The following is a 16469-nucleotide window of genomic DNA, read 5'->3' on the forward strand; positions in this document are numbered from 1 at the left end:
AAAGAACCATTTTCTATGTTTCTATATTATGGCATATATCTACAGATAAGGACAATAGTTTGTCTCTGTGAGTTCTTTGTTATCTTTTGGATCAGGAATGTAAATACTGTGATTTATAGGTGGTATTAGAAATTAGTTATTCTTCAAAACATACATAGTTTTAACAATTTTAGGGCAAATCTTAGTGTCATTTAAGTATGCACAACTAGCTAAGAAAAAGCCCAAAAAGAATTATTTTCTGTTTTAGAAACTCCTAATTTTCTAAGTTAAGTTTTTTGGAAGTACCAATTTTATTAAAGAACATTCAAAATAATTAATACCTTAAACTTATCTTGAGAATAAACAGTTTGTTTTCTGTATCCTCATAACTGGCAAGTGTTGTAAGATAATATATATGTACACACCCAGTGTTCAAAAATATTTTTCCATATTTTCCTTGACGCAATAAGATATGTTTAAATCATGACAAAGAAAAGATATTTTAGATAATCATTACACAGAATGGCATATAATAAATATAAATAATCTTATATTTCCATCCAACATTCACATATTACATCATCAGCATTGAATAGGGTCTTATCCAGTACAAACACAAGAATTCATGTTTCAGATCTTATTTCTAGTAAAAGGCAGATTATGTTTTACCATCCTGTACTCTTCACTTTCATTTTATAAAAGAAGCCCTTATTTAATCTTGCTGTCAGTTTAATTATGAAGTGTGAACTGTCACAGTTCTAGTACATGGTGTGGTCCCTGTTCCAATCGCTTTGTGATTTGCACTTTTAATAGTGCATCACTGGAAAGACTTTGGCATGAAGACCACTGAACCATGGCAAAGCATGGATTCACTCCTTGCTTTGAGACCCAGTGGTTGGTAATAGCTGAGCCTGATGGCCAGACAAATTAGTGAAGGCAAACACCTCCCATCTTTTTCATGCAATGAGATCTGCCTTCTGGACACCTGTCTGTCACCTGAAAGAAGAGACACATGGCTTGTATAAGGGTAAGGAATAAGGACAACACTCCTATCCATATTACCAGGCTAAAATCTTACTTTGGTGAGACTCTTTGTAGGGCACAATCTCTCATAACTGCCCCACCCCAAGAGTCTTGTATGCTTCTGTTTGAACACCAACGTGTAGAGATACATTAAATTACTTCTGCAACTACCTTGTTTGCCAGAGATGTCCTTAGCAAGTCAACCTGAAACTTGCTGTCGTAATATTTTCACCAACTGTTTTGTTGCTAGGAGTTTACTTAGATTGGTTAAGTGGGTAAATGTGAGAAACTTCCTGACTTTCATTTGCCCCAGCTACCTTATTTGTTCTTAGATGGCTCCTGGTCCACCCAGCTGATCACTGCCTCTGTGGTGGGCTCATAAAGTTCCATTAACACTCAGACACATATAACATACATAATCTGTACAGCTCTTCTCTGATTAGTATGAGTCTCCTCCTGTGTCACTTCAGCTCCCCTCCAAATTACAATGCAAGAGGACATTTAAACTCATAAAAAGTTCTCAGCTATTTCTTCTCAGGATAAAAGGTTGTTTTGAGATCAGTTATTTCATGAGCTAATTCCTTGTATGGCTGCAGGAAGGTTTTACACAAGATAGGAAATTACTTGTAAAGTATTTTGACAGAGATTTCAGATTTGTGAGTGTCTTAAGTTTGATGTGACATTATCTAGAATAGGGAGAAAAGTAAATTACTTTTTTCTATTATATATGCAAGTGTATAACTAAGGAATGACAAAAATGATCTTTGCCTTTTGGGATGAAGTAAAAGAATTAATCTTTTACTTACTATGAGACGGTGTTACAGAGCTGAAGGGCACAGAAGTATTAAATGTGTTAGCAATAACTGCAAGCTAGAAATCATGTTGAAGAATATGCATACACACATGATTTTCTATTTTAAAACACATCTTGGTGCAAGATACACCTAACTAATACAAAGATATAATATCTTTAAATCTACACATAATTTATGAGGCACTTGGGTTTTATCTATTTGGATTTATGCACAACCCAAATGCAACAATCTGGTGCTTTCTGCACCTGTTCCATAAAAACACAGTTCCTAGAACAAGGTGCCCACAATTCATCATTTCCATATTATATGGCAAAGTTTAAACGAATAAAACAAACCCACCCCATTTTCAAATGGAATACATATGGCTCATCTCCTAGGATGCATTATAACAGACAATAATCAAACTTTGTCCTGGCAATTAAATAACTCAAATTATTTCGGGCTTGGTGAAGGAAGTTTAAGCTTCAAAACTGTGGCACTTCTACATTTCAAATTAAAAGACCTGCAGTTGAACATACTTTATACAGAGAGGGAAAAGCAGTTTCTATAGCCAGTTGCTGGCAAGCCAGGGCAAGAGATCAAACCAGTCAGTGCCAAAACACAGAACCATTTCCTACTGAACAGCAGTGGGGTAGGGGACAGCCTCTTAAGAAGCAGTGAGGCCAAAAGCAATCCCGCCACAAGCACCACGGTGCCCCGAGCTTGCCTTGATTGTTCAAACACACCAGCTGTGATTGGGGTGTAGAGGGAAGAAGGGTTGCATCTGTGCAAGGAAATCACTGCAGCATGTTTCCTTCCCTGATTTTGATCCCATTTGCAGTTTGATAAGAGAATTGCCATGTTGCAATCCCATAGCATCAATCAAAAGGAAAAAAACTGTCAAAAATTAACTCTGAAAATAATTCATCAAGAAAATAAAGGCCACATAGAAGCAGCCTAATGTCACATGTGTGCATTTTTAAAGCCTTTGTTTTGATTTACAAGTTTGGTCTTATTAAAACAAAACACTCTCTTACTTTTTTCCAGTCAATGCAATTTCTAGATGAGATGAAGTATAAGCAAACAAAAAGTCTATGGTAGAGTGATTGGCCAGCTCAGTCTGTGCTCCAGGAGCATTCCTGCATTCCTCAGAGCTAGGAAGCTCGTGCACAGCAACATCCGTGGACAAGGCTCTCTCCTGACCCTGGCAGTAGCCAAGGCTCCCCGCCAGGCCAGTAACTGACTGTGGTTATTCGTGTCAGCTCTCTCCTTGACCCAACTACTGCACATACCCTGGGCAAGAGACCTTGCATCCCTTCAGCAAGTCCAGCATGCCAAGGGCACTCCTGATCACTGTCTGGATGAACAGCCATCATAAGCAAACCCTTTGGTTTCTGGATTGCTAGTCCAGCCCCCTACAGAATGATGAATGCTCCAAGTCTTGCTCTGTAAGCCATTTAATGGCTGAAGATCAAGACTGATAAATTTCCAGAGAAACCGCCATGGTCAACAGTCACACAATGAAGCCTACACAGTAAAATTAAAATTGACTGTGGGGTGAATAGTTTTAGGACTTTCCTGGGAGCCATTTCTGAAGATCTAATAAAAATTAGAAAAGTGCTTAATCCCCTTTTATCTCCAATGCAAAGCCCATTTCTTCACTCACATACACATTTGCATATCACACTATATGTCTTTATAGGAAACAAATCAGCAAAACAATCTCACATTATTCTAATATGCACATTTCTTTCTCTGTCAAGTGGATAATTAAAAAACCAAAAGACAGATGATAAGTCATGCTTTGTTTATTACCTTCACGATAAGGTTTTCAGATGCTGTGGTGGTAAACTTATTTTGAATAGCAAGCATTTGCTAGATGCTATTATTCTACGATTTCTGTGGGAGATTTCTTGTCACCTTGAAAATTATATGTTTGTTTCTAGAAAGAAAAATTAGCTTTATTCAGAGGTCTAAGTAATTTGGATATATGGCAAGCAGCATCTAAAACAAAAGTCTAATATCAACATCTCCAAAAGTAGACTTTATGACTGTTAAATATACATGTTTCAAAATATTAGATTTACTGTTTTGCTTATATTGTGTTAGTCATTTATAACATTTGCTGACTGAACAACATAAACTTATTTTATGGTTCTTTCATTGTTTCTCAAAAGGATTGCAGGCTCCTAGTAAGACAAATTCAACACAAGGGTTTCTGGGATACAGGCACTGCACATACAAAGGTAGTATTTCTGATGGATAGCATTCTTTAAAGGTCTTTTCATGATCCATTAATTTATGAATTACACAGCAGAATAGGCATTGTCAAGGGCTTAATTTCAGTTATACGTTGATCTTCTTCCCTTTAAGCTTTTATCCAAAAAGTAAAGTAGGACTAAAAATAACACGTTCCCTTAGACTGACTCTGACAGGTCTTATCAGAGAATTAACTGTTTTATTCTTTACTTATCAAAAGGTGGGCAGTTGGGCCTGTCGTTATCTATAAATAGGAACGCACACAAAAAAATGAAAATAGTTCTAAGGCTTGCTTCATTCACAGCACAGTTACAAAAAGCAATGAAATCTCCATGGAATAAAATTTACAGTAAGAAATGAAGTATGCAATTTAATGCTGCACAAAGATTAAGATTAAAAAAACAACTGATAATTTTTTTTACAATTTACTGCAAAACTAACTTCCTGGGAGACAGATTTCCAGGAAAGCACCCTACCTCCATCTTGCCAAACCTAATCCAATCCAGGTAAACCAGGAGCTACTACAGAGAGGTTATTTAGAGGTCAATGAGAAATCAGTCTCAAGGTTCACCTTACTTGAAAAGAACATTTGTGCTTTTACCCATGTCTCCAAAAAGATACAAAAAATGAGACTGATGAGCATAATTATGAAGTATTCTCACTCCCTAAATGCAGTTCTCCTCAAGGACTGAAGAACAGGTAAACTTCATAAGCCTTCATAAATCAACTTTTTAAATAATAGCTCAGTGTTTGGAGCTGTTATTTCGCTTTTCTCTCCTCTCTCTTTTTCTTACAACAACAAAAAAACCCAACCAAACAAAAAAAATCCAACGGCCCTCAAAAGTGAGAATGAGAATCTGTTAGTAAGCTAAAGAAAGTAGTGATAAAATTCTGACCTCAGGAGTTTTTGACACAAGGAGCAACCGTAAGCACTGTTGCTAAACAGAATTTGGCTGGGTGCTTGTGGTACAGTATTTCAAGCAATCCAGATTAGCTGCAATTCAGAGATCTGTTTTTTTACTAACAGGGTGTGGCAACATGTAAGAAACTCACGTTACCCTGAGAGGGAGTTTCTTAACTTCCTTCTCATTACATTCAATGGTTTCTGTTTCACAATGAAAAAGTGTGAAAAAATGCTGACAATATTTACATTCAAATTTCTCTTACAAATAATTATGGTCTTTAGTGTCAGCTAAGATGAAAATAACATAAACTTTAATATGACCACAATCTTTTTTAATTCTGAAAGAGCAGAGCCCTCTTTTTCTTCCACACATTACCCTACAGGCATTACCTGACAATGTGTAGTCAGATCTTGGTTTCTTCAAGTTCCCACAACATTTTCAGGCATTACAATTGATGTTAATGTTCTTGCCATAAGCATAATTGTATTTAAGAGATGAGATATCCATTGAGCCATTAATTTAACTATAGTCATTCTTTTATTTTTTTAAGTAAAAATTACAAAACAAAGGGCATGGTTTTGTTAAGAATCAAACCCAAACTTAGCTGCTTGTTCCACACTGTTGTGGTTTGGCTCTCCAAAGCTGTTTCTTTACATGTCAGCAAATCTGTAACAGGTTGAAAAAATAAAAAAGAAGATTCATTATGAAGGTAAAATTGTCTGAAATCCAAAAGATCATGTAATTTTCTTGAAACAAGCATAAACATGAAATTCTAGGGATACATGGGAAAAACCTGCCTAAACACACCTATAAATATTTCAAATAGAAATCATGGATTCTAAGCTACCTCTGAAAATATCCAGCCATCAGTATACAAGTGAACTAAATGCACTCACTACAGGTCTTATTTTATCAGCATATAAGACAGATTCATTTCTTATATACATATTTTAAGTTCCCATTCACTAATTTAAAATTGATCTAATTAAATTATTTCAAAATTCTAATTTGTAGTTCAGTTACAAGATCAACTTATTACTGCTTAATAACACCTTAGTATTCAGGTGAGCATAGTAATAGATTGTGTGTTCATTCTTAAGACTACAAGCATACATGAGAAAAAAAAATCTTTGAAACCTCTGTGAAATGGAGTTGTTTGATCTAATGATTTCTGCCTTGTGTTGGCAATGGGCTACTGCACTGCGCACAAATTCGTCTCCACTGACATGTGGTAACCCATTAAGCCACTGTAACTCAATTTCATGTCTGACTACATAGAGAGAATTGAACTGATGGAGTTTGAGCAAAGCTTCATCTTGTCAAGGTGACTACAATCTTCCTAAGGTAATAGATACTTTTCCAAGATGGAGAACAGATTGAGCATTTCTCTGCTTAAAGGCTTTATACACACATAAATGTTAAACTGCCCATTTTAACAATACCAAGATAGTTAAAATGGTACATCTGGTATTGTGTATTGCAGTAATACCGATATGAACACAGCCATTCTGGCACAGTTACTTCTATACAGATGAAAAACTACTGCATTATTAAGGATCTTCAGCCCTGTGTAATTATATCCAACTTTACAAGCTGTAGCAGTTGTCAAATAGTTGGACCAGCACAGAAAAACACCCCTCTCTGTTAATTAGGCAAGACCATTTTTAGATCCCTCTGTGATAGTTTTCAGGTAGCATGTAATCTGGCTTTCTCAGCCATAGCCTGACACACTTAGAAGTCTCTGTGTGCAAGAAAAGTATAAATGAGAAGCTGTTTCATTTGCAGATAGCAAGCAGACTGTGCTGTTACAAATGCAGAAAAAACATGTGGAAGGTAACAGAAAAGTCAGCTAATAGGCTTTGTCTGAACTCCAAAATACACAAATGAGTCACCTCCATGGAGCACACTATGACGACATGAACTAACTCTACAAGAAAGTGCTGATCTAGTGTGGGAAACAAGAATTGCCTTATATTTGATTGCTGAAATTCTCATTGTTTCAAGAATTGCATATTGACAGCTTAAGATTTTGTCGGCATTGGAAGAGCCAGAGTGTTTTTATTGTTCTAAAACTAAGTTCAAATTTATTTTGAATAAAAACTTAAAATAGCCCAAAATTTGCTGAAAATATGAGAAAAAGCACATTTACACCGCTGCTCTTTTCTTCCAGAATAATAGCTAGTGTTTGTGTGGTTTGAAGGCGTGCATCTGTCAGAAGGCTGAATACCAGCACATTGCTGACATAACATTTGAAAGTAGGACTTTTAAAGCAGTGCAGTTGTGTATCACCTGTCATTGGCTCTAACGCCACTGCTAATCACTTTTGAAATAACCCAATGCAATAGACATTGAGGCCATCAATATTTTTCCCATTACCACAACATAGAGACCATTTGGATAATGATCACTGCCCCAGAAGAGCAATGACAGATTTCTGTGCCATCATACTTTGCCCAGAAGCATTGCGTGCACTGTACTTTGTTTGTAGCTCTGAACAGCAGCACGATAAGGATTACCAGCCCTTTGCTCACCCAGAAACCAGTGGCAAGCAGTGTGGTTGAAGGGCTGTGCCTTTTCCAGCTGCTAAGTCTTCCTCTTCCCTACATGGAGCAGAGACTAAGTTCAGATGGAGGAAGCAACAGAAAACCCACTAGGTGCTTTGGGGAAAAGAGAAGAAGCAGCTGGGGTTTCAGTCAAGCAAAGAGAAAGGGGTTGGATGGTCACCACCAGCTGTAGACTGCAGTCATGTCCACACTAAGCTGCATGCAATATTTCTCTTAAAAACATTTCCCATTTCCCTTCCAGGGCATCTACTACTGCATGATGTTTAATATAAATGTGGGAAGACTAGAAGAGAGAACTTGATAGTACCTACAGGTCTGAAGATTTTCTGGCAGCCTAAGAGTGAACAGGTAGCAGAAACAGCATCAGGGTCATGATAAGCAAAGGCCAATGTAGATTAACTTTATTATCTTGAAGTATGTGAAGTTAAGATTGGAGTTTGAAGATGTAGAAGCACCTCTTTGGACATCATGAGGAATTCTGCAAAGTTCTTTCAATCAGGAAGAAATTGCCCAAGAGTAGTCAAGATCCATAACAGAATAAAACACAGATTCATTCAATTCACACTCAGGAACTGTTCTTCAACAGGATTTTATACTTTAAGTTTCAAATATGGAAGCTGGACTTAAAACTTACCTTTGTAACTTCTGTCAAACAGTGGAAAAAAGAGAGACCTGGGGAAAGCTGACTGCTCTTCTAGTCTGGGTGGATCATCTAAGGGGATAATTTAGTCTCTGTGATATCTAAATCATGGCCTATTTACTTTAAATTCCAATAAAGGGCTAATACTGCTAATTACAGTAGCAGGGATAGTGATGTGGCTATTCACACACAAAGAACTTGGCAGAGACCAAACTCCACTTTCACACAGGTCAGCAAAAAAAAAAAAAAAAAAAAAAGAGTGTGCTGCACTTTGTCACATCTCATTTGGATTGCCTTCAAAATGCTGAGCTAGAGGCAAAAGATACCACAGTTCATTTCCAATTCCACATCTAATCCTCTCACCTTTAATTTATTTTAAAAGTTTAATCATAAGTTCATAAAGCTCAGATATCCATTTTTTAATAAAAAAAAATTAAGCACCTGCAGGTAAGGTTTTTAGGAACTCATGGTTGGCCCAAGCTTCATTATAAATAGGGACTCTCACAGTTCACCTTTCTGCAAATGCTACTGTGATAAAATGTAACTTTCATTCCCTCCCTGTTGCTTCAGGGATGTTTCATTTACAGAAAATAAATAGAAGACTTCTATCGCAAAGAAACCATGCTCCACTCAGGGTCAGTGAAAAGCTGCACCTCGCTATGGAGTTTCTGGCAGCATAGTAAATAACTTTTCTGCAGAAATTGTCACTGCTAGAAACCTTAGTATGAATAGTAAAAGTACTTGAAATATTCTTAGTATACAAATAATGTAATGTTTGCAAATAGAGAAACCTTACTAAATTTGGGGGTTTCAATTTACTCTTAGTTGATTAAAATGATGGTATTAAAAGTTCTTTAAAGATGTCAGCCAGATTTGGAATGCCATTTGCTGTAGTGTTCTTGAATTTCCAGAAGTCAAATGTTTTGACAAATCCTCTCTCTAAAGGCTCTTAAAGAAACTAAATTATCAGAAGGATGAAAATTCTTTAGTAGATAAATTATGTGTTGGAGCATAGTAATAAATTGTTTTCACCATGGGAGAGAAGTGATCAGATACCTGCACTAGAACTTGCTCTCTTCAATATATTCATAGACGATCTGGAAAGAGGAATTAATAATGAGATGGTAAAGTTTGCTGATGATACAAATTACTCAAAACAGTCAATACCTCAAAAGGTGTCATTATATTGAACAGAGAGTGATTCAGCAACAAAAAATGTAGACATTATTTAATATTGATACATTCAAAGTAATACACATGGGGGGAAGCCTAACTGTACATACACAGGGAAAAATAACAAACAAATAAATAATTTAGTATCACTTCAGCAAGAATCTTAGACTCCTTGTTGAGAATTCTCTGAAAACATCTGCCCAGTGCTCTGGCAAACAGAAAATACAAACTGAATTAAAAATCATTATATAAGAATGAAAAGACACAATATTACACCATTGTATAAACACAGACTGCCACATTCCACATTCCAAACACTTCACCTAATTCTGAATGATCCATGTCCAAAGGTTTAGTAGAAGTAGGAATGGTGTATGCTAGACAACACAGATGAATAGCAGTATATTGTTGTAACTGTATGAGGGTGGATGAAAGCATTTTCAACTTGAAAAGGAGACAAAAAAGAAGAAATAATTGTATATAAAAGTGAATCTAACATAGCTAGTAAGAAAGAAACCTTTGCTCACTATTCATCCTACCATAAAACTTGACAAGCACCAAGTATCACAGTTTTAATAAAACAGAAATATTTTTCCATACAATTTACAGACACACAGTATAGTTCATTGTTACAAGAATGTTGTGGCTAACAAAAATATAAATGGGTTTAATAAATAAGTGGAACAATCTGTAGAGAAAGGGTTCGGCAAGGGATAATAAATTTATGATGCACCTTTTATCTACAGTTTAAGTAGAGTGTACCTTGTGCACAGCTGGAAAATGGGAAAAGTATCACTGTACTTGTCCTATTCTCAGTCCTAAGAAACAGTTAAGAGACTGCACTCTGTTCTGATTTAGGGTAGTCATTCTTGTCCTATTATTTAGACCCAAAAGCCACAAGTTTCACAATTTAATTATATCTGCCTTCAAGAAACAATTTAAATTTGACTTCTATTTTCAGCACTGGGCAGGAAAACCATTAATTCTCTTTTGCAATAAATAGGGGCTGAGCATTGCTGGCACAATGATTAACTACTTCCTGCAGCAATTCTGCATATTCTGTACTGCTGCAGCAATCTCTTCTGACTGCAGAACAAACTTTGCTCCCTACTTACTCTTCTTCACTTGACTGTGTATCCTATTGATCTCTCATCTTCTTCTTCATTATATTTATCACTTTGTACTTTCCTGATTCTTGCATATAAAAGAAACTTTTGTGTTCTCTTAGACATGTGGCAGAATATTACATGCAACACTTACTCATATTGCATTGTATTTAAAAGCAACATATCCAATTATTTTATATTCTGTAGTGCAATTTCATTTTCTGCACTGATTTTAATTCAGCTTTGTCTCCCTGAAAATTTCCGAGTGTGAAAAAGTACAAATAATTTCCAGGATGTCATAGACATATATGGGTAAATAATTTTCAACATCATATTCACCAAACTATTTATATCAACAGTTTTATTGATCAGATACTTAAATTCATTTTTATAGTTAGGAAAATGAAGTTTTGATTATAAAATCAGTACCTGCGTGGGTAAATGAAACCACGGTTCAAAGTGGAAGAGCTCAGAGAGCTGCAGCATGCAGCTCTAAGGCAGAGCTGTTCCTCAGCACCAAGGAGAAGGAAAGGTGAGCAAAATCAACCCTGTCCACTTCTCTCCCCAAAACAGGCTTACTCACAAATTAAATCAGAGAAAAAAAACCCAAGAGCTATAGATAATAGCTGAAATTTTTAATAGGGTTTATATGCTTCACTTCCACAGCATTTTAATGAAATTTGAATTCCTAATTCTTCTGGGTTCTTTTAAAAACCCAATCTGCACTACCAGATGCATAAACTATGACTGAATGCTGTCTTTTAATGTTTCCAAGTCACAGGGCAGAAGAACCACATTCTGTGTTAATTATAAACTGCATTTACAACAACCAAGTGAAGTGCAGGAAGGCCTGGATTAATGCAAAATACACGGGATGATTTGTAAGAGCTGTAGTTCCTGACTCGCCTTGAGAACATATATGGCAGGTGAATAAGCACCAGAATGCTGTTATCAGAATAAATCAAAAATCCATTTCCAGAAACTTTAAAGCCTTTAAAATACTGACTTTACAGCAACAGTGATACAATAAATGCATATTTAGCATTTACATATTTTTGCACCAACAAATCCAAATCTGCTCTGCAAAGCCTGCATAGATGTTTGTCACAGTGCAGAAACTCTGTGAGCAACAATGGCCATGAGGACAGAATAGTGGCAGACACCTCGCAGAGTAGCAGTTCTCCAGAGATGCTCCAGGAACACAGGCACTCTGAAGAACATCATCATAACTCAGGCTGACCTAGTTCAATTTACTCACTTTGAATAAACAACCTTAAAAGACAAAGGTTCTTCGATACCTAAGGAAGAAAATGGTCCTTCTAAATTCTTTTTTATCCTCTAGAGTTTGGGGAGAACAAGGTGATTTTTAGGGCTGGAAGCTGTTATAACAATGCCAGATGCAGAAAATAAATAGGGATACCAGGCAGTGTACAAGTCTAATGTGTTTTATGTATTATTTTCAGCAGATCTATTTTTTGAGAAATTGATTCTGATAGTTTGAATCAAAGCTGTGTTAGCACACTCTGCTTTTTCATTCTGATAATTAATGGCAAGCTTCTCAAATGTTGGCTGAAAAATTTCCTAGGCAGATTTGGTGGGTTTTTTTAGCTTGGCTTCGTGAGAAAATGAAGCTTGCGTGCATCACACCGTCTCTCTGTCATGTTTGTTCAGCTTCAAGTGAACTGAACAGCACAGTCATTTTTTAAGTAGGAAAATCTTACAACAGATCTGTTCAAAATTTAGCACATCATGGAAGGCAGCTCCCAAAGTCATTAATTTTGCTGCCAGCAAAGATGAGGAGCAGTTGATCAAGTTCATCTGGTAGCAAATGCCGACCATGCTGGACACATATAAGGTGGCCACCTTGTATGAATGCACCTCCAGAACAGCAACTGCTGGGTCATTCCCAGTTGTTAGGCTAAAAAACACTGGCTAAACGCCATGGAATGAAGAGGACCTAGGGTTAAGTGAGACGTCTCACTATGAGGACACAGATAGGTTGTAAGGTCCCATAGAAGAGTGCACTTCACTGGGACGAACACAAATGTCTTGCACACCAAAGAGACAAAGCCAGAGCAAACCAGTTCTCTTTAGTTCTGCCATTCAGGGAATGATCTGGATCTGCTGGGTTTTCCCTCCATCTCTGTCAGCCCATCTACCTCCAGTTTTCCAGCTGCACTTACCTTTGCTTGCAGCTCCTTCATACAAACCCCTACTGAGGCACCAAAAGCTTTAGACAGGTACTCAGCCACCCGGGAGACAATGAGTACAGGATAAACCCACAATTAAATCGATACATATCAGAAGCTAATGTTATATGTGATGCAAAATGACATATGATAAATCATAGAACACATGGCTTATCACAGGTAAGGTGACTTATGCAATAAGCCAATATGTTTATTTACCTAAGCAAGTGCCAGTTCCACTTGCACACAACAAGGAGCATCTGAAAAGCTGTCCCTCAACTGGGGACACAAAAAGAATACACAAGGGCTCATATCAAAGGGTGGCTGTCTTTTCTTCACATGCTTAAGAAGAAAACACACTGATGTTGATGAAACAGCAGGTCTCTTTTCACAGCTTTGCAGGATGGTAATAGGTGCCTGTCGACAGCTTCCTGAATGGAAAGAAGGATCTTTTTGAAGCACATGAGTATTTTCACATGCATGTAACAGAGCAGTTTAAGAGCAGAGACACCTGCCAGCACAGCCACCAGGCAGAACCCTGGCAGACTTGTTTGCCTCTTAGATGATGATATTCAGCTTGACTTCCAGTATCTCCTGACATCCTCTTTCCACCCACTGTCCTTTGCAGATTAACAGAAGCAAAACAATAAGCAAATCTATTGCATCCTCCCTCTCTGCAAGTGCAATGCTAGTAAAGTTTCTTATTTCTGCTTTAGAGGAGCAGGTTTTTTAAACAAAAGCAGCGCTGCAGAAGGAAAGCCAGACTTGGAAGCAACACTGCTGCAAGCACAACACACCCTTTGTTAGCTGCTGCACACAGCCAGCAAAGCAGCACTCGGGAAGCCTGCGTGGCAGCTCTGCACTTCCATCAAGCAGCCTGACTGGCACCAGCCCTTTTTGAAAAAAAGAAACAGTATTTGTAACCTGTAAATTTTACTGCAGCAAGAGTAAGCTGTAATTCAGGTTTTAAACCAGAACAGACAACCTGCTGTTTTGTGTGTGGTGTAATGGTTCATCTGTTTATCATTGCTTACCACAGTGAGCTGGGTTATGCAAAAAAACCCAAACAAAACCCCCCAAAAAGCCAAAACAAACAAAACAAAAATCTATCTTGAAGAAATTAAGCTAACATGAATTCCAAGAAAGACTCTGATGCCTCTCTCCCCCAGGCCCCAGTAATGATACTGAGTTTTTTTATATCAGATATGCCCAAATGATCATAATTATGATCTCAGATATGCCTAGATGTCGTAATGAGCAGGCAAGAAAAAAGAGTTCGAAATCCTTACTACCCTGAAACTGCCTGATTCCCCAGCCAGATGGGAAATAGCAGCTATATAAAAGAGAGGACTTCCCTGCAGAGAAGCAACCCAGTCTCTCCAAGGTTTTAAATCCAGCCATGTCTGCCCCTCAGGCTTCAGAGAAAAATTAAATTTAAAAAAAATCCAGAATTAACCTAGAGAATCAGCCTTTTGCCTTCTGCAGGCAGCCAGCTGTAGCCCTGAAGCATTAGACTGAGGTTTTTTTAGTCATTATCTTAAAGCAGAGCTGAGTGTGTGAACATGTTGTGGGCAATGAGAGGTCTCTGTTCTCTTTAACAGTTTATAAAAAAAGGGAGTGACAAAACAAAAATACAAATTCACAGATATAAAGATTGCACAGAACAATTGACCTCCACTGCCATCCACGGAGATGCTGCCAAACCTGTTACCAGACTCAGATTAAAGTATATCCAATTGGATTAAATTCCTAGCAATGGCAAACTTACCACCTACCTACACTGGGAAATTATTCGTGTGTAATCACCCTCACTGCATTTTTATAGTGATTGAATTTTTCAAGCTTTAATTTCCAGCCATTGGTTCTTTTCTGGTTTGTTTCTGAAAGACTGAAATCTATACTTGATTTAGTTGTTCTTTTGTTCCTACATTGGTAATGTCTTCTTATTATCTTAAGCTCTACTGGCCAGTAATAACTCCTTATTACCTTTGCCTTCTCCAAAAAGTCATTTACATTGTGTTGATTCAATTTTCATTCTCAGTTATGCCTCTCTTTTCCATACTTAACATTGATTTCTTGTTTAATTATCACCTTTGTGCCTTCTTTACTAGGCTAGCTTTCCTCTTCAAGGTAACTTACTTGCCTGCGCATTAAAGTATAGACTTTAGAATACCCAGCAGGGTTTCCTTGAGAAGTTCCACTTTCTATTAAAGCTTCCCCTTTTAGCACTCAGTTAGGGAAACAAATTGTTCTGATGAACGGGTTGATTCTATGTTTCACATAATTCTGCCTGATGCAAAACTTTTCTTTCCACAAAGCAGAGAATACTGCAGTATCTGAGAGTTTTTGGCAATCAACAGCCAACACTGCTTGGTGCATCACAAAGTCCAACAGAGATTTATTTCATGCTTGATGCAGACATTTCCATATTACAACAACCTTGAGATTTTCCTGAGATTAGATTATTCTTAATGTTGTTTAGAAGTAGTTCTCATTCTGGATTTACTGATGGGAATATATCTTTTCCTCAGATATTGTGAACAAATCCTAGAAAGAGGTGCTCTCCATTGCATCAGAATTTGTCCATGTACTCGTACTAATTGCCCACCAGCCTACAGTCTGCTTTGTTGTTAGCGTAATGGACATAAAAGGTGTGCCATTTTCACGGTACACTAAAATTCCAAATTAATTACCTCATTTAAAATTTAAGGAGGTTGAAAGTATCTTTAAAAGGTAATATGGAAATATTACTCCCCTTTAATATATTAATTAAACTTGGTGTTTTTAATCCTTTGAAATCTTCAAGTAAAATATATTGTGGAGAACTCAACTGCACAATTCATATTGTGCAAGTAAAATGCCAGTGGTTTTGTTTGATGGGGTTTTTTTGGGTGGTTTTGTTTTGTTTTGTTTTGTTTTTTAATTCTGGTACTTGGATTGTAAAATCAAATAAAACTAGCAATGAATATTGATCCAGGTTTTATTACCCAGCACATCAAACATTATACCCAAGCTGCTTTTGTTAAAAAACTGTGGTACTTGAAAACACTTTTAGGTATTTCCTGGCTCCTCTAAAACAAAGAAAATAGATTCCTTGTCCCATCACAAGTTACTATATTGCATAGATGAAGTTATATGAGGTACAAAAAAGAATAAAAAGGCCCCAGTTCCACCATTTTTAATGCTAAAAGCTTTAAGGTAAATACGTTTTCTTAAAAAATTTAAATTTGGGTAGCTCCACTTACTCACCAACACCACCAAGATGGAGCCACTCAAGTAATGACTAATCACTTAACTCCAGGCAAGTTCATTCACATCAAAGGAAAGAAACCAAACATAAAGACCTTGTATGTCATAAAGATCACACTGGAGCTGGGCAAGCACATTTTCTTTTCCAATTTCGGGGAATTCCTCTTTTGAATTTTTGAATGAGGAAAGGAGGAGAGGAGAGGAGAGGAGAGGAGAGGAGAGGAGAGGAGAGGAGAGGAGAGGAGAGGAGAGGAGAGGAGAGGAGAGGAGAGAGGATATATGAACCCCAAGGAGGCATCACACCAGTAGATCCTAGCCTAAGAAACATCAGAAAAATATTAAACAAAAATATCATTGTGGCAAATGTGAGTTTGAAGGAACTCCAGAATATGCTGTGGCTTGTTATAGCCTCCTCCTGAGGGCACAGCTCAGGGCTGGGAGCCACATAGGTCCAGTTCTCCAAAAGAAGGAAATAACTAAAATCAAGTCTCCCATCTTAGGGGTGAAGGCCAGTCATCGGGCTTTAGGGTTAAACCCTTTTCCTCCAGAAGCTTTGTGACTTCTGTTCCTTGCTTTCATTATATGTAG

The sequence above is a fragment of the Zosterops lateralis genome (assembly GCF_965231275.1).
Source record: "Zosterops lateralis genome assembly, chromosome: 5".
In the NCBI taxonomy this organism is placed as follows: Eukaryota; Metazoa; Chordata; class Aves; order Passeriformes; family Zosteropidae; genus Zosterops; species Zosterops lateralis.